This window comes from Siphateles boraxobius, unplaced genomic scaffold, assembly GCF_051911475.1.
Source record: "Siphateles boraxobius isolate OS27281-9 unplaced genomic scaffold, OSU_SipBor_1 16, whole genome shotgun sequence".
NCBI classification, from domain to species: Eukaryota; Metazoa; Chordata; class Actinopteri; order Cypriniformes; family Leuciscidae; genus Siphateles; species Siphateles boraxobius.
In genome coordinates, this window is record NW_027508766.1 from 13,214,872 (window position 1) to 13,231,811 (window position 16,940).

Genomic DNA, 16,940 nt, shown 5'->3' on the forward strand with positions numbered 1-16,940 from the left:
TCATCCTTATGCATTTACGAATTTCAATTGATGTTGTGAATGAAATGTCCTATACAAATAAACTTGGCAATAATTGGATGAGTTTGAACTCTCAACCACTAGATGGTACCATTTGTGCCATTTGACTTCCTTTTTGGACAATTTTGTTGTTCTTAGTTAGCCAGGCACAATTTTGTACAGTGTACAGACGAATGGCAGATTTAAACATCACTGTTAGAGGTCTATACTGCACTTTATCAGACTCAGAACTTGATAACCTTGTTGGTGAAATCAAATAAAGCATGCCACATGCAGGTTATCGGCTTGTTAAGGGGAGTTTGCAAGCCAGCGGACATCGGGTTCAGTGGGAGAGAGTTAATAGACTGGTTCTACCAGACTCTCGTTCATTTCATTTGTACAGAGAGTCTGGCACCGCTCCATTGACAAGCGTTAACTTCCTTGTAGGCGGGTATTCTATTGAAGTCTAAAACTATTGGATCTGCCCAGAGTCACTCTATCTGCCATAACCAATCGCTGACGTTTGGTCGTGACACATGTCTTTTCCCGAACCCCGTGGGAGGATGGCCATAAACACAAAACTAAGAAAAGATTGTTCTTGCTCCGGCTTTAACTTCTTGATATTCGGCAGCGTTGCCACAACGGGCCGAATGGCTTCGCTCGCATCTTTCTTATTTTGAACTACAACTCAAAATAACGCACGAGTCGACATCAACGTCATCGTTCTCAGCCACTCCCTCTGTTCGCTGATTGGCCCGGTAAAAAATTGATCGGAGAAAAACTATAGGCTTGTTCGACTTGAACCGGCGCTGCACAGACCGATCGGTTGATGACATCAGAGTACCGCGAGAGCGATTAGAGAGCAGACGGCTCCTTATGCTTTTGAATCGCTCTCGCGGTACTTTGATGTCATCAACCGATCGGTCTGCGCAGCGCCGGTTCAAGTCGAACAAGCCTAAAGTCTACAGCGCAATCCCAGACGTAGTACTGAAGGAAAATGAAATTGAGCGGAAGTGCGTAGGAGGGCGGAGCCAGGCTAGAGAGTTAAGGCCTCAATGCATCGTGTTGACACCATGCGTATTCCCGTTTGAACATGGTAGGGTTTGTTGTGCGACACAAATACTCCATTCCTGGAGCAAAAGCACTTGTTCACCTTGATACCAACCACTAACTGATCCGGTGAGTGAGTGTCTATCTGTCTCTATATCTTTCTGTCTGTACCAATCAATCTATCTCAAACGTTTCAATGTACTATAGGTGATTTTGTTGTCTCAAAGAAATGCTTAATTCTAAAATGAGTTGTCTATTGAATACCTAGGTAAAATATAGTCATCTTTGGTTGCATTGATGGATTTTCCAGAAAGGTAATAATATCTTATAAAACACAAGTCAACACAAGGTCAGCTTGAGCAAACTTTTCCCCCCCCTGATAGATCATGTATCTAGGTGCCGCAAATAACAATCTGTCAAATACAGCCTTGGCCTTCTTCCAGCAGTCCATTGAACATTATGGATTTCCACTGAGGTATTTTAATAAACAACTAAAACAATAATATTTGCAGCAACATCTAAATTGGAAATGCATATTTGGAAAATGTAAGAGGAACTTTAAATGCAGAGGAACACTCACATGTGTGTATGAGTGTGTGTTTAGTTTTTCGGTTAACCTTGCTAATTCTAGCATTAAACAGTATTGAGCTGAAATTTTACATGCTACAGTTTGGAGAGTTTTATTTGGGTCTAAATAAAACCTCCATACATGATGTTAAAGGGTTAGTTCACCCACAAATTATCATTTACTCATCATTTACTCACCCTCAAACTGTATGACTTACTTTCTTCTGTGGAATATAGACAATGTGTTACTAATAGAACAGTTTTGATTCCCATTTATGGACCAGAAGGTCATTGGGAATTTAAACTGTTTTCTTACTGACATTCTTCAAGATTCTTCTTATGTATTTCACAGAAGAAAGTGATTCACACTTCCTAATGCTATTGCAGCGATTTGTTTGATGACATTCTATTACCTTAGTGTTCTCAAACTCTGGCTCTGCCATCACATGCTGAATGTTTCCCATCTCCCAGAGCTGATTGGGTGTCATGTTCCCCTCGGTTCGAATTGGGTGGTTATCCCATCCATCATGAAATGCGTCCAGGCTAGCTTGTATTCTGGGCAAGAACACATAATGGCAACTAAAAAGATGCATGTTGTTAGATGGGTAAAAGAACCCATCATCTTCCAGTGAGTGCGTATATGGTGGTTACAGCACACCACAAGTCTCTCCACAGCGTCTCAATCCTGAAAAAGTGATATTTTATAAATCATTATTTTCAATGTATATTTTTTTAAATGAAGTTAGTCTCATTCCAAACATAGTGTTTCGTGTAGATACATAATTATTTTTTTCTAAGAAAACAATGGCAAATAATTAACAGCACAGGTTTTAGAGCGCCACTATCATTTTTTAAGTGGTTAACATACAGTTATACTTTTACTAGTCTCATTAGAATTATGTTTTAACACTGTAATCTAATATCAAGAAACTTGATACATCTGCCATTTAAAAGCAATGGATCTTTAAACCAAATGTATGCTATAGACAACCAAAGTCCTACAAACATCTAAAGCAAAAAAAACAACAACCTAGTAATACATTTGAAGAGAAGAGAAAAACTACCTGCCTCTGATTGTGGACACTCTTTCCAGCAATAAAGCTGGCCCTTCCTGTGCCCCGTACGGTGAACATCAGGCGTGCTATACCGACATTCTCTACGCCATGGTCACCTCTTACTCTAAAGAAGAATTGATCAACAGTGATCATGCTAAAAATAAATACAAGAAGTGAATACATGCAGCATTTACAAGAATTTCCTGTCAAAGAGAATGGCACGAGGCCGGTGGCGTAATTACTGATGAGCGCCACTGGCGCGACGTACCGATTTCTTATCCCTCACGGAGGAGCGGAAGCATAAAAGGTTGAGGGACGACAGAGGAGATTGAGAGCGGAACAGGCCTGGTTTTATGTTGTGTTTTGTGTGGCTAGCAGTCGTCCGTGAGGGGCTGCTGGCTTATACTTTTGTTTTTGTTTTATTTGATTAAAAATGTTAAATGCTCCTCCTTCCCTGAATCTTAAACATTGCTACAATATGCATTTCAAATTTAGATGTTGCTGCAAATATTATTGTTTTAGTTGTTTATTAAAATACCTCAGTGAAAAGCCATAATGTTCAATGCACTATAAGGCCAAGGCTGTATTTGACAGATTGTTATTTGCAGCACTTAGGTACATGATCTATCAGGAAAAAAGCAGGATATGAGTTAAAAAAGTTTGGTCAAGCTGACCTCGTGTTGATTTGTGTTTTATAAGATATTATTACCTTTCTGGAAAATCAATCAATGCCACCAAAGATGACTATTTTACCTAGGTATTCAATACACAACTCATTTTAGAATTAAGCATTTCTTTGAGACAACAAAATCACCTATAGTACATTGAAACGTTTGAGATAGATTGATACAGACAGAAAGATATAGAGACAGATAGACACTCACTCACCAGATCAGTTTGTGGTTGGTATCAATGTATACAAGTGCTTTTGGTCCAGGAATGGAGTATTTGTGTCGCACAACAAACCCTAGCATGTTCAAACGGGAAAGGATACGCATGGTGTCAACACGATGCATTGAGGCCTTAACTCTCCCCCACTGAACCCTATGTCCGCTGGCTTGCAAACTCCCCTTAACAAGTCGATAACCTGCATGTGGCATGCTTTATTTGATTACACCAACAAGGTTATCAAGTTCTGAGTCTGATAAAGTGCTGTATAGACCTCTAAAAGTGATGTTTAAATCTGCCATTTGTCTGTACACTGTCCGCCTAGACACTCCGAGAAGACTGGCGATGCATGACACACCGAGACCTTGATGGAGTAGATGCAGCAGGTAATCTTGCGACACATCAAAGCATGGACGTCCAGCTGCTCCATGAGTGACTTGAATTAACACTTCTATGATTTGATTTGATTTTTCCTTAGTTACTAATCTGTACAGTTCTGCGAGACCATCCACAATACTCTCAGGAAGATGAATCTGATCAGAAAATGCACTAAACAACACCATCTCCTGTATGCATATGAACTGTAAATAGTCTAGGTCCAGAGGTTGCCCAGTTAAATGTGTTGCAGTCGAGATTGAAGCCGCTCCATCATTATGCGAACCACCTGGGAGATCAATGGACAGACACAGACAGAGAGTTATTACAATTTGAACTGCAATATGCTAAACATTAATACAAACTTGTAAATGGTTTATACAACATGTAATCTGGAATACAATACTGTAATGTTCTAGAAATTGTGGTACAGTGGTACTTAAGTCCCATTAGAAACCTGAAATGGAATAAGGAAAAAACATTAACACATGATAAAAATATCTCTCACTCTGTACCCGTCCACTGACAACCTTTTTTTGTCCACTTTTTGAAAGGGTCTCAGCCTCTCAGCCCACTTATTATTTATTTAGTTGGAATTATACAATTGTTTCTTAACTTGCTGGTGACGTATGAAGTGCCCAAATTATTATTTTGGGCAGAAAAATTAAACCCTCCTTTTATGTTCTCATTCATTTATGGAGAACGAAAGAAATAGGCTCGTTCAGTAGACATAATCACTTACAGTATTTAGGGTGCTTTCACACCTGCCTCATTTAGTTCGGTTGAATCGCACTAGAGTTCGTTTCCCCCCTTGGTGCGGTTCGTTTGGACAGGTGTGAAAGCAGCAATCGCACTCAGGTGCGCACCAAAAGCGGACCAAACAAGGAGGTCTCGGTACGCTTTTAAACAAACTCTGGAGCAGTTTGTTTGTGGTGAGAACGTGATCCGACCTCGAACAGACCCAACTGCCAAAGAACTGCGCATTTTTGGACTAAACCAGCGTATTCAGCTGGGCTGTGCATTATGGGATGAGGACTAATGTTTGTTGACAGTTTGCACTAGCATGGCAACTCGCGGACAAACGTGTTGTTAATGTTTAGCAACATTAATGCCCGCCTCCTCCTGAAGTGACTTGCGATGCTCCTTCGCCGCGTGCAGTGCATTAAAACATTATTTTCAAGCCGCATCCTCGCTTCATTCTCAAATGTAATTGTTTGCAGTAATTGGTTTAGACAAACTATATAATACACTACGACCAGGCATACAATTTGTTGTGTGAAGGAACCAAAACGCCTGAAAATGATACAAAGTATAATTTTTCGCCCGACCAAATGAACCAAACTACAGATGTGAAGGCACCCTTTAGTAATTTCGCACAAGTCCGACGTAGATTTTTTTTGAAAAAAGCAACATATGACGGCAGGGCTTTCAGCTTATAGCTAGAATCCACTATCCTAGAGAGAGTGGAGTGCTACTAAAACTGTACGTTCACACCGCCACCGACTTGAGCGGCAAAGAAGCTCTGGCCGCCCTGTCAAGGACGCTTGTCAAAAAGTACGGGGAAGCTTGTTGACGCTTTGGTCGCTCTGACGTAGCAGGGAGAAGAGAAGTGTCACAACATGAAATGTCATATGAGATTGGTGTTTTTGGATTCCACTTCATTGCTTTTCTATTTAACTATATGTAAACTCGCGCTAGACTGTGTGCTCGAGTTTCGTGTCTTTTGCCGTGTCTCGCGCATGTCACAGCGTTTTTTACCATGTCGGTTATTTCGTTTTTTTAATCCTATTAATATTTCCGCCCACTGTGTGTTAATGTAGCCTACTTTCCCCTTAAAACATATCACCGCGTGTGTAGTCACGTAACTCCGCCCCGTCCAGTCTGCGACATTGAAGAAACATGAGCCCCTTTACACAGTGCGTTGATCCCGGGAAATTGCCAGAACAAACACCTTCTGTGTGAACGCAAACACGACCAATTGAGGCCAGGTTGGGGACATAGTATTAGGGGACTTTCACACTGGCAGTTTAGTTCGGAACGGGGCACGGTTTGCATGAAAAATCGCTAATGTGAACGCTGTCATGGGACCCAGGTGCGCACTGGGGTATCGAACTCGAGACTGCCTGGAGGAGGTGGTCTGAGTTCGGTTGCTCCCGAACCGTGCTGCGATTCACGTGTATGTGAAAACAACACGGACTCGGATGCGCACTTGTTCAGGAAGTAAAGTATCCTGCGCATGCGTTTTAGCCGATTATGATGTATTTAGTTAAATAAAACGCACGTAAGGGATGAAGATTTACAGTGGATACGAGCAAGAGTGAGTCTGCAGTGTATTCGCGCATAGTGCGTGCAATCAGGGCAACAAATTAATGGAAATCCACTGTCTCCTCAAAAGAGTCCATTTGCAAGCAGCGGAAAGACAGATTATGTGAAACACACACACAGTTAACCTGCGTTGTTTACTCAGCTATGAATAATAGCACCAAATTAATAAAAAAACACAATATATTGACCCACGTCGTGTTTTCTATCATGCGCCGTGCACGTTTGCAATGACGTAAGATGCACGCAAATGCACCAGAGTTCGATAGAATCAAGTTGAGTGTGAAACCAGACCAACGCTGCGGGGGGCGCCGGGAACAATCGCGCCCGGGCTCGGACCGCAGCAAACGAGCCCAGTGTAAAAGCCCCCTTATATTAGTAACATTGCCGTGTTCAGTCCCGGAACGCGCGCTGTGTGAACAAAAGCCATAATCAATGCCGTGTCATAGGCCTAATGTTGGCGCTAAGCCTGGATCGTTCGTCAGCGTGAAACGGTTCGTAATGCGCTAGTTTATGATCGAATCAGAGAAAAAAATGCACAAGCGTGGTTTCTCGAAAGAAATCGCAGCTCATAAGCAAACTATAGACGCCGCTGGGACATGTCACGTGTCTTTGCGGGTTGTGTGTGTCTGTGTGAACGCACTCTGTTGATTCCGGAAAATCACTGGTAGTGTGAATGAACCAAAGTCAAACGAACCCGGGTCAAATCCCGGGTCACTTTATCCGTGTATTTTTCGGAATCTCTGTGTGAAAGGGAACTCAAACACTGAGTAAACTCAGCAACAGGAGCCGCTTGTACCAAAGAAACACGCGAAAAAAGAGAGAGACTGACAAACGCCCAGCAACAAGTGCCTCCACTCAACAAAGCAGGTTTCGATAACACAAGTATTTACAAATGCTACACAATATGAAAAGGATTTTTTTGTTTTGTTTTATACAAGTTATATTTTACTTTTAAGATGGCAATATTTACAATAATTTTGTTTACAAAAATACCTATTTTCTATATTTTTTAGGAAACTTTCTTTTTACATTAAAACTTAATTACTTTTTTATAAGACGTTTTTATTTCAAGCATTGTAGCTTTGATTCAATTGTTTGAACTATTTAATAAGTAAGCATTAAAAGCTATCTGTGTGTTTCCTTATTTTAGAATCACAAAGATAGGATTATGCATTCTTTCAGTAAAAAAAATAACCATGAACATATTTACAATATAAGCCTTGCCAGTGACACATGAGAAAGATTTTTTTTAAATAATCGTTCAATAATCGTAATCGAGGTAACCTGTTCGATTAATCACGATTATGATTTTAGCCAAAATTATCCAGACCTAGTTCACGTGCTATGGAAAATGTGATATTTTCCACTTGTGAACTGGTATTTACCAGTGTGTTGCGTTCAAGTGCTTTTGTTGTCGTAATGTGATAAAAAGATGGAGATTCAGACCTGTTATTTAGCTAAAACTATTTTAGATTGCTTAAGTCATCTGCTACAGCAAGAAGATGATTTATCAAAACTCAAACGGTAAATAATATGCTGTATATTTTCTAGATCATGAATAATACATATTTTTACTATTCACGACTCTCGCGTTCCTCTCCGCCATTTTGAAAAGGTCAAAGTATATCTCATCTCGGCAACTCGTGCATCAAAATATTCTACGAGCTGCCCAGTGGAAAATACCATATGAGGGGGTGTTCATGTGCATTTTCCACGTCGGCTTTTGGTATTTACCATAATTACCATAGCACGTGAACGCACCATAAGTTCACCGGATAGTTCTAGGAACTTAGTTCTATAGGAACTAACTACCAGGATGGTTCCCCGAGAACTAATGGTTCCCCTAGGAACGTTTTCTGGTTGCATTCGCACCGCCAGTAGGAACTCTGAAGTAACGTAAGCTGTGCTTGTCGTTGTGACTTTTATTTTGACGGTGTGGCGGTGCCGTTATTTTGATGGCGCTGAGAACGCAAAAAAGTCTGAGCAAACAAACAATGTTCACATTCTCTGTGTTCATTAGTTTACGATCTGTCTAACAGTCCTGTCTAGTAATGTGTTATTCGATAGAACTATTAAATGCATATAAAGTAGACCGTAATGAAAAGTTAGAAGCGTATGGCGTGTGGTTGATGTCCAGTGATGCTAGCTGAGCAGAAATATGTAATCATGTTTCGCTTGGTCCCCTCAAAGTTGCGTTGGATTTTCTCCTCAGCGTAAAGGTTAACAGGCCCATCTATCACCATTTCCATGTTCGTAGAGTTAGTTTCTGGAGTAAATATATAGGCTATAATCTGTGTGTTTACACAGCCTTTTTAAAAATGGCGGGTGCTGGTGTTTCACGTGCGTTCGGCCAATCAGGGTACACTAACGTAAAAGATAGTTCCTATAGTGCTGGTTCAGACCCTACTCTGAAGTAGGAGCTAAATTAGTTCCTCCAAAAGAGTTCCTAGAACAAAAATTGTTCCTCATTCCTGTGGTGCGGACACGCCAAAAACAGGGAACTTCTGCCAGTAGTTCTAGGAACTATGAAAAGGTTCCTCTGGTACAAAAGCCTATAGTCCTTGAGGGGCTGGTTGGGAACTCCCTTGAACCTCGAGACCGCACTGAGAATACCTATGTGGCTGGACAGCTCTTCAAACCAAGTGATGCCTGAAGGTGCACCTGCAGCACATCTTAATTATAGAATCTGACGAGCACGCTCTCCAATGACGTCACCATCAGAGGTCGTCAAGTGCGTAAAGTTCAAAGGCAAAATTCTTTGGCATGTTTACGCACGTAGGCTAATTCACAGATGGTCAACGAAGACATGTAGGCCTACCAATAGCGCTAAGCACAGCCTATCATTCCCGCTTTTTCAAGGAACAAGGTTACATTTTAAATTTTACAGTACTACTGTTTTTACTGCATTTTCAATCAAATAAAAAACAGCCATGAGCACAAGCGACTTCTTTTAAAAACTTACTTTAAAAAAAATCTTACTACCCTACTGGACTCTAACAACAAAAAAAAAAGTTTAGGTTATGACCAAGTCACAGGTCATAATCTGTAGTTTTACTTCTAGATCCCAGGAAACTGTTGTGTATATAATATTTGTTCTTCTACATGAATTGCATCCTTGCCCAGAGCAAAGAGAGACAGATCTGATCTTAATCAGTCTTTATTAAGATAAATGAACAGTTTGGCATTTTTAGTCCTCTTCATGGAATCAATGAATGTAATACTCACCGAGCCAATGGGGAGTGGACACACACACACACGCACACACACGACACACGCTGACTTGCCAGAGGGTGCGCGTTAAATGTCCAAGCAGTAATCAATGCAGAGAAATTAGCTATTGATTGTGTATAGTTTTGTAATAGGTTACTCTATGGGTTGCTCTTTTGGAAAATTCCAATATTCATCTCCCTGGGAATAAAGGCATAATAACTTTGTTCAGCCTTGACTGAGAGTGTGATGGCAGAAATGAGTCAGCTATTCAGGGTCAAACTCTAATTAGTGTAAAGGTCAAATTGGAAATAAACATGGTGATAAAAAATAATGATGAACTTGGGATCAGAACTAAAGTTCATTAAGAGCTGTGTGGGAATGGTGCTTCTGTATTGGCTTTTCCATGAATGGGATCTACATTAGAATTCTCTCATTTAAAACTGTCATGGTGTGAAACCTCACATCAATATTTTGACTCTGTGTTTGAGATTTCGAAGGCAAAAGGTACTTTAATAGGATTTAATAAAGTATATCCAGCTTGTGACATTTAAAGGGGCTATGTGTAGTTTTTAGCGGCCTCTAGCGGTGATATTTCAGATTGCAACCAATTTTTACAAGAGCGCTCGTGCGCATGCTCGAACTCAAGAGCGAGCACTCATGGTACCGGCCACACACCGGAGACTTTCAACACACCGGAGAAAGCATCAAAATAGGGATGAAAGCCAACTCCGGGTCTGTTTTTATACCTAAATATATACCTATACCTAAAACAAAGCGGAGGTCTCTCCATAATTCAAACAAATATTATATACACAACAGTTTCCTGGGATCTATAAGTAAAACTACAGATTATGACCTGTGACTTGGTCATAACCTAAACTTTTTTTTTTTTTTGTTAGAGTCCAGTAGGGTAGTAGGATTTTTTTTAAAGAAAGTTTTTAAAAGAAGTCCCTTGTGCTCATGACTGTTTTTTATTCGATTGAAAATGCAGTAAAAACAGTAGTACTGTAATTTTTTTTATATTTATGTGGAGTTTGTGTTGGAGTCTGTGTTGTGCTGGACGCAGGTCGTTTTTTGGTGTTATCAGACTCCATGTAGTTAGCTGCAGTGACATGCAGTCGCATAGACTGTATATAAAATGGAGAGAGGCTCAGGAGCGCGCATTCACGTCACATCCGATGGATTTCGCGGTAAATCCGACCCGGAGCCTTCACATATAAATGGGAATACTGGCCTTCAGAGGTGATAGCAAAACCCGACAAGTGGATCATTGTAATGTGTGATTAAAACCCCTTCACACACAGGCAATAAAAAAAGGATTCATTTGAGAAGAAAAGCTACATATAGCACCTTTAATTGGAGGAATTCACTACAACAAAACAAACAACAAAAAACTATTACTTTTTCTTTGTTTTGTACAGATCTGTTAATTTATATATAAAAAAAATACATTAAAAATACAATTCATACATATAATGACATGAATACATGTTTTTAAAATTGCATGCCTTTATAAATAGAAATATTTGAAACTGTTTGTATGCTAATTGTAATTTTTCAAAATCAACTTAGATTATAATAACTTGCTACACATGTTTTAGATGTTAATGTTTTTTGAAAGATGTTTCCTTTTTCTTTTTTGTGGACACTTTGATTTGTCATTGCCTCATATATATATATATATATATATATATATATATATATATATATATATATATATATTGTTTTTCACTTGCTCATTTGTTTTTTTGTGTGTTTTTTTCAGAAGAATTTTCCGAATGAGAAAAAAGCAATACAGCTTTAGGAAATTCAATTCAACAATTTTCCCAATAGCCTATAGTATATATTGACAGTAAAAAAAAAAGTTGCTGCCTTAAATTTTTAAGTACAATCAACATGTTTAAATCATTTGAACTTGAATTACATGAAACTGATTTAGAAAAATAAGTTGAATCTTGTATAACTTTTAAAAAGTTGAAAATTGCTTAACTTATTTGGATGAGTTAAAGCAATGTAAGAATATATTTTGTCATATTATTGATCATATATATATATAACGGCGTTATGTAATCAGGATACAAAAATCCAGTAACTGTAATTCGTTACAGTTACGTCAAAAAACGTAGTAATCAGATTATAGTTATTTTTTGAAAAAAAGGGGGGATACTTTCAGGATTACAATGGTTTCATTTAAAACCAAATAAATCTGTATTTTGGCATAATAGCATTTTATTAAGCGTTGCTTGATTAATGACTCACGAGTCACGTGTGCCACCCGCTGGTGCATGCGCAAAATAGCAGCTCTCTATGACAATCTCCTCAGACACAGACAGAATCACTGCTGCTAGAAACGATGCTGCCCACGGGTAAAAATGCTTTAATTTCTTGAAAATTAGGAGAGTAGCTTTTTTAGTACCTTATGTCCTTTAATCTCTTCTCAGTGTCACTTAACGCGATGTTCGCTGCTAGGTTACGTAGGGGACCTCCCACTGCCAATGGCCCAAGTTCAGTCAGGCAAATTAAGAAAGATCACGGCTTTAAGGCCCGTTCACACCAAACACGATAACTATAAAGATAACTATATATGCGTCCACACCAACGACCGATAACAGTCTTTTTATTCTAAGCACGCGCGCGCCTGCGCTTCGGTTTCAAAGCGGAAATGGATGACCTGCTGCTGCTTTACGTTATAAAAAAATATCAAAAGAAAAACAGGCGCTTTTGGGTACACGATATCCTTAAAAGACGAGAGGAGTTGGGAGAATCCCAATTTTATTATAATTTTTGTTTACAACATGTCATTGAATATGTTTTTGCTGTTCTTATTGCATTTACACGTCTTTGCCAGCAGATGTCCTAGGCCAGCATGCTATGTTCCGACGCATCTAAACAGTGAATCTAGCAAGTCTAGTATAATCGATCTAATCTAACAGTGAATTTAGCTGACGAAGTCAATGATGGGATAAAAACATCGCCCAGTCAACACCTTTATGTATACAACGCCTTTTTCACTGCAACTTAAGCAATGTTGTCAAAACTAGCGCTGGATAGCCTACCTTAGGTAATTTTGTTATGCTATGCTAAACTAAACTATGCTAAACTGCGTAATATCTCATCGTTAATACTTCTCACAATTTATTCCCAGGATACGACCGATTGCTTTCCATATATCCCTCTTTTTTAACGTATCCTTGAAAAGGGGGTTTGACTTGTCAAACAGTGGAGGATTTTTTTTGTACCTCGACGATTAACTTCTCTGCAATGTCATCTGCCATTTTAAATGTACGAGACCTTAAAATTATAATGGATTCTGATTGGCTGTCAGTGTTTTATCGTTCAACAACTGGAAAAAAAATCGTTCTGAAAGTGATCCCAACGATATCGTTCCTCATATCTTTATCGTTATAGTTGTGGTGTGAACTTTGTTATTCTTTAATATGCAGAACGATTTTTAGAATTATATCTTTATTGTTATCTTTATAGTTATCGTGCTTGGTGTGAACGGGCCTTTAGTCAACATGTAGGCCTAGGGCCTATTTTAAAATAAACTAATATGTAGATTGTGTTTTTAAATGTTGTGTTTTAATATTTCCTTGTAATCTACATGTTAGTTAAAAATAAAACAAAATAATCTGTAATATGTACTGTAGCCACTAGATGTCTGTATAGCCCTTTAAATAAATATATATTCTCTATTTTCCTGTCGAAGAAACATTTCCATTGTCTAAAAATTCTTTATTATATTTGCTTGAAAAAAATGAATTTGTATTCTCTATTTTCCTGTTGAAGAAACATTTTAATTGTCTAAAAATTCTTTATTATATTTGCTTGAAAAAAATGAATTTGTATTCTCTATTTTCCTGTTGAAGAAACATTTTAATTGTCTAAAAATTCTTTATTATATTTGCTTGAAAAAAATGAATTTGTATTCTCTATTTTCCTGTTGACGAAACATTTCCATTGTCTAAAAATTCTTTATTATATTTGCTTGAAAAAAATGAATTTGTATTCTCTATTTTCCTGTTGAAGAAACATTTCCATTTTATTTTTTCCTTGTACATGTCAAGTTAAAAATAAAACAAAATAATCTGTAATACCATACTGTAGCCACTAAATGTCTGTATAGGCATTTACATAAATATTTATTCAGGGCTGTGAAATTCTTAATAATAAAAGTTTTTTTTTTTATAATATCTGTCCTTGATAATCCAAAAGTAATCAGTTACATTACTTTCATATTGTGGTACTTGGATTACGTTACTGAATACTTTTTTTCTGAAGTAATTTGTAACTGTAACGGAATACATTTTTAAAGTAACCCTCCCAAATATATATATGCTACAATCAGTAAGTGTTATGCTATCAAATACCAGAGATGAGTGTGTCATAATGTCCATATTGCAGTAATATACAATACAGCTAACTGTGGCTGGTTTGATGTTTGTGTGTGTACTTGTAACAGCATTGAGTTTTTCATTACAGAACTGAGTATGTGTTGGAGGTAAAGAGTGGCTGTTCCATTTGGCCAGAAATTTCTTCATAACTTACTGGATAAAAATGCTGTTCCTCGAAAGACCCAGTTCAAAATCTGTGAGTATTGTCGTAAATCAAGCAATAGATAAGTCTCTTCACATCCCCTTAATGCTGGGTCCCTATCATTACAGTAAAAAAAAGGACAAATTTGATTGATTAAAATGGCACCAGGCGCCTTCGGCTAAACCATGCTAAGTGATGTGACACTGCAGTTTCCACATCATATTTCTGTCAAGACAATGATGGTAAAAAGAGTTGCTGGCATGTGATATCTGACAACACAAGCCATCTGCCTGTATATGAGGCTAGATTTATGACATGGTTTAAGTGGGCTGCACAGGTGTAGCGAGTGAAAAGTAGCCGTTTTTGAGCATTGCCACTTTTCAAATGACCGTAAATTCTGTTAAGGGGACACTTAAGTGGCTTGACAAACTGCCAGTCGTAAAGGTATGTACCATGCTAGTTAGCTCTGGCCCTCATGCCTGACACAGTCTCTTAAATGTTTATGCTCTGCACAGTTAAAAGATGCACTAGCTTTGCCATATGTTAATACAGAATACATTGACTTTATCCTCCGTTTATTACCACCAAAACAAAGAATGATCCACAACAAGCTGCAGCAGACAAATCAAAACCTCTCTATTGATCAAGAAATGATAAAATACTTCAGGTCATTTAATGAAAAGGAAAATGGAATTTGGCACATAGGATAGTCTAATGTATTTTTATATATTTTAAAAATATACGTCACAGATGTAGAAGTACTAGTAGTAATAATAATAATAGTTATTACTATTATTACTATTATTAATGACTTACTAAATATTTTCAGATCTTAATAATAATATTAATAATAATAATTATTATTATTATTATTATTATTGTTGTGGTTAACTTTTATTAATGCACCATGCACAACACACAATGTAATATAAAACTACTTGTAAAATAAAAATATTGTCGTTATTTTTGTTAACAAGAAGCATACATGTTCATAATGTGAAGTTTATTAATAAAGCTTGCCTCAGGCCCATTCGTGTTGTGCATCTTTACTACATTAATGTGATAAAGCTGCCTTTGCTTGCAAGTAAATGCAGTGCATTTTGTTCACATCCATTTTGTTAATGGATAATTAAATAATTAAAATGTAATCTGTTCAGCTGTTCATTATTGTAACACTGTAGTGTGTATACTTTTACCAAGCATGATCATCTTTATTTATTTTATTTATTATGTACACCATTATTTTAATTAATTAATTTACGAAATTACTAAAGATTTAACAGATGAAACCACCACATGGCTCTATTGTAGCACATGCAGCTTTTGTCATTATTCTTCGATTCTAATTCATTCTTTCCATTGAGTGCGAGCAACAACTGCGTCTGATTGTCTATCAAACGAATCCCCATATTCACAGGAGCGCAGAGGATTGAGTACACTTACAGAAACCCATTAGCCTAGTTTCTCAGACTTATAGTAGAAAAAAAATCAAGCCAATCATCAAGCACAGACCACACATGTCCACAAGAAATGTCTTTTGCCACTCACATCTCCATCAGAAGGATAATGATTCTCAATCCATCATTAAAATTTGCCTTGAGGCTTTTTGTCGCATCAGTCTCACACTTGTCTCTTGAGGCAGGTTGAGTCTTGTTTGACATGTTATTGTTTACCCACTAAACCACACAAAAGTGTGTGTGTTTGTAGTCCTGAATCAATTTTGATTGATGTCTGTCTGCTCGCATAGAAATACAACACATTGGTTTCGGCATGTAGAGGAGACTGGGGCTAGTTGTCACAAAGTTTTGACTAACAGTGTTTTTGTTAATTATGTTGAACTATTGTAAACCATGCTCTCAAAAGTAAAATTTCATTTGTCACAAAAGGTATGCGTTTCTTTAACTAACCTCTTGTTCTAATAATAGTGGAAATGTTCAATAGTCAAAAAATGTATTTGTATAGCGCTTTCACAATACACACTGTTTCAATAATGTCATGCCTTAGTCACATTTAGTAAATTAAAGCTGGGGAAAATATGGTTTACATTTTGCAAAAATACAAGCAATCAAGCAGATAAGATATGCTCTATATATTTGTAATATTTAACTAATCTGGATTACATAATCGGATTCCAAAAATTAAATCCTTGTTATTAGATTATATTACATTTTAAATCACTCGTAATCAGATTACAGTTACTTTTATATTGATTATGATTACTTAATATTTACAAAATGACAGTAAATTATTCAGAATTCATTGATTAGTCTTAAGCATAATATAGCCTATTGTTTAATGCACTTCACGTTGTTGATAACAAAAAAAATCATTTTTCTTTCTCTTTGTATTTTTTATCAATATGGTACTTTATCAATATAATAAGATTATACTACTCAAATCAATGTTCTAAACAAGTTACGTCAAAAGTAATCTAAAGCAATCAAAAGTAGTCAGATATATTACCTAAAATGTGTAATCTAATAGATCACATATACAAACTACAATTTGTATCATGTAATTTTTATTCAGCAATAGACCACAATTTGTAGTAATGTACCCAGCACAGTATTGTGTATGTATATATATATATATATATATATATATATATATATATATATATATATATATATATATATATATATACTGTAAAAATGGATTTATAAATAAATAAACAAATAAAATATTCAGTAGACTAAAAGTTGTGACAACTAGCCAAACTAAGCAATAGTGATCAAATAAGTAGCCCAGTGTAAAATATTAGTCTTTTTGGTCATCTAGTGTTTAGTCCACCCTAAACACTAGATGGCACTGTTTGACCAGCAATGCTATGGTTTAGCCCTGTGTTTTTCGAGGATCTCCTCTCCTCACAGTGCAGACAGAGTTATCATTTACTAGTTGAGTGGGATCTGCCATTGCTGTTATCTTTTAATAGATTTG